The 3,645-nt window shown below is 44.8% G+C and overlaps 1 pseudogene; it reads left to right on the forward strand.

Annotated features, from left to right (window-relative positions):
- Nucleotides 1-2,185: 2,185 nt before the first annotated feature.
- LOC100355626 (GTPase NRas pseudogene) lies at nt 2,186-2,976 on the forward strand (annotated as a pseudogene).
- The last annotated feature ends 669 nt before the right edge of the window (nt 2,977-3,645 follow it).

Below are 3,645 nucleotides of genomic sequence, written 5' to 3' on the forward strand. Positions count from 1 at the left end.
GACTAGAACATTCTCTCTCTCTCCTCTGACTCTCAAATGAATACATAAATTTAAAAAAATGAATGATTCCTTTTTAAGAGATTTATAGTTGGCCTCTCAGGACCCTAGTTAATTATTCATATTTGGCATTGCTTTCACTTCACTAAATTTTATGGAATGCTTCTACAGCTTTTAGAGTACATATATTATTCAATTTTATCTTCACAAGAACTCTGTGAGGTCAAAAGTATCGTTGGCCGGTGCCGTGGCTCACTAAGCTAATCCTCCGCCTGCGACACCGGCACCCCAGGTTCTAGTCCCAGTCAGGGTGCTGGATTCTGTCCCGGTTGCCCCTCTTCCAGTCAAGCTCTCTGCTGTGGCCAGGGAGTGCAGTGGAGGATGGCCCAAGTGCTTGGGCCCTGCACCTGCATGGGAGACCAGGAGGAAGCACCTGGCTCCTTGCTTCTGATTGGCACAGCCCAAGGGCTGTAGTGGCCATTTGGGGGGTGAACCAACAGAAGGAAAAGGAAGACCTTTCTCTCTCTCTCTCTCTCTCTCTCACTGTCTAACTCTGCCTCTCAGAAAAAAAAAAAGTATCCTTAATTTTGTAGATCAAAAAACTGAGGCTTATAAATACCCTTTTGCTCTAAATGTAGTAAAGCTGACAGGCAACAGATGTTTCTCTGGGTTTAACATAGCAGCCATGAATTGGGAACTCAAATGCAGCTCTGGGCTTCCAAGTTATAATGATTCTCATCATCCATTGCATGCAACTTCCACCTTTTGGAGGGGCTGGAGAGAATGTACTGGGGTTTTCTTCTTCCAGCTTGTTCCTTTACCCTATTTATCGTACCTTTTTTTAAGATTGATTTATTTATTTGAAAGGCAGAGTTACAGAGAGGCAGAGGCAGAGGCAGGGAGAGAGAGAACGAGAGGTCTTCCATCTGCTGATTCACTCCCCAGATGGCCACAATGGCCAAAGCCGAACCTATCCGAAGCCAGGAGCCAGAAGCCAGGAGCTTCTTCGGGTCTCCCACGCAAGTGCCAGGACCCAAGCACTTGGGCCATCCTCCACTGACTTTTCAGGCCACAAGCAGAAAGTTGATCAAAAGAGGAGCATCCGGGTCTTGAACAGGCATCCATAAGGGATGGTGGCGCTGAAGGAGGCAGCTTTACCTGCTACACCACAGCGCCGGCCCTGCATCTCTTAACTGTACCAAGATGACCATACCTTTAACAAAGTGCAAGCATCTACGCATGTCAACGACTTATTCTGCCAATGCAGGAGGAGCGTCTAACCCATGGATTTTTCATGACATGGTGAAAGAAAGTTTCCTCCAGTGCTTTAGAGATGTTTGTTGTTTCTCTCTCACAGGTCGACTGTTAAATTTGTGCTGTACATTTATCAGGGATGCTCTAAATGGCACTAAAGCTGACAGGGAACAAGCGGGGGCTGACAGCTTCACTCTAGTTACAGCTGATTAAAGGCTGCTGAGGCCTGAGGGCCCAGTTTCTAAAAGAGGACCACTCACACTCTACCAGAACGATCCCATCCTGCATCTTTTATACCAGTTACACGGAAATGCCTGGGCCCTGTGCTGGAGAAAAAGGCTGTGTAGAAGAAGAGCCGGGATTTTAATTGCATTGACTAGAACAACACATTGTTGGATTGGAAAATAAAATAACCTCACGAACCAATGTTCCCAAGTGTACAGGTGCACCACGTACACAAACACAAGGACTGCATATGAACTGAGAAACATGTCTTTACTTCTAACGATGCCCTTAATGGTTATTACCAACTATTATGATGCCGACTAATTGGTGCACAAGAATACATAATAATAATAGAACATACATTTGCATAGCACCTTTAAAATCCCAAAATGTTTCACATCTGCTATTACATTTGCTCTTACACAATCATTGTAGAAGTTAGGACTGGGAATCAGTACTCCAATTTTACAGGTGAACAAATTAGAGTACTAAAGTTAGGTGAGCTTGATCATGTTAAAAGAGCCACTGGTCCTTTCCAAATACTACCAGCCAGCACCGAGCCAGGCTGAATGTTAAGTCTACCACGTGGGTGACAGGGATTCAACCACATAATCCAACACTTACTGCCTCCCAAGGTGTGCAGATAGATGGAATTGGGAGTGGACCTGGGAGTCGAATCCAGGCATTCTGATACGAGATGCAAGCTAAGCCAAATAACCACCTCTACACGTCCAAATTTTATAATCTAGAGATTCCACTCCTAAGTATATGCTTAAAAGAATTGAAGGAAGACGTAGCTTGTGGGGCTGGAAGGGCCGCAACCTGGTTGGGGCTGTTCACGGCAGTCCCGGTGTCTCCAGCATTTTTCCCAGTTGTGTCGCTAAATTCGTTGAAGTGGAGGCAGCAAAGATTGAGGTGCTTGCTGGAGTGGAATGACTGAGTACAAACTGGTGGTGGTTGGAGCAGGTGGAGCTGGGGAAAGCACACTGACGATCCAGCTAACCCAGAGCCACTGTGTGGATGAATATTGTCCCATCATAGAGGATCTTACTGAAAACAGGTGGTTATGGATGGTGAAACCCGTCTCTTGGACATTCTGGATACATCTGGACAAGGGAGTACAGTGCCATGAGAGACCAATACATGAGGACAGGCACAGGCTTCCTCTGTGTGTTTGCCTTCTATAATAGCAAATCATTTGCAGATATTAACCTCTACAGGGAGCAGATTAAGCGAGTGAAAGACGCAGATGATGTACCTCTGGTGCCGGTAGGAAACAAGTATGATTTGCCAACAAGGACGATTGTCACAAAACAAGCCCATGAACTGGCCAAGAGTTACAGGTTTCCATTCATTGAAAGCTCTGCCAAGGCCAGACAGGGTGTTGAAGATGCCTTGTACACACTGGTAAGGGAAATAGGCCAGTGCTGAATGAAACAGCCCAACAGCAGTGATGTCGGGACTCGAGGCTGTATGCGGCTGCCCTGTGTGGTGATGTAACAAGCTAATGCAAAGTTCTGTCATCAGAAAAGAGCCGCTTGCAAGCCTCACTGACACCTGGTGCTGACTTTCCTGGAGGAGAAGTCCTGTTTCTGTCTTCATTGTCACAGAGGAGCACATGCTACCTCCCCAGCTCAAAGCAGATCAGCACAGTATTCTCTATTCGAGAAGTTCTCAGAACTACCACCTCCTCACTTGGGTGTCTGACCAGAGAAATGCACCTCTTGTTACTCCCCAGTATTGTTCTGCACTGGGTTCTCCCCAAATCCACACAAACACACCTCTGACACCCCAGGTTTTTCATCTGAAAAGCAATTTATGCTCTGAAACGGAACCAAACGGTAGACGTGAAATTCTGTTGAAAACAATGTTGGGCTCTAACATGACAACTGCTGGTGATTTTTCTTCTTTTTACTATTAAACTTGGAACAATATTAGTTCTTAAAGAAATGCCATAAATTAGTTTTCCAAGAACACAGTTAATGTTGCTATTGGTTTGTTTATAATATTATCAGCTATATTCTATTAACTGGCACCTGCTCTGTATTCATAAATACAAAAGGGAAAACTCACTTTTGAGGCTATCCTAGTCTTCTGAACTTTCATGAAATTAAATCCAAATCTCACAACAAAGTGTCTTTTTCTTAAAAGTGATTTGTAATTCCTTTA

The sequence above is a fragment of the Oryctolagus cuniculus genome, chromosome 5, assembly GCF_964237555.1.
Source record: "Oryctolagus cuniculus chromosome 5, mOryCun1.1, whole genome shotgun sequence".
Lineage (NCBI taxonomy): Eukaryota > Metazoa > Chordata > Mammalia > Lagomorpha > Leporidae > Oryctolagus > Oryctolagus cuniculus.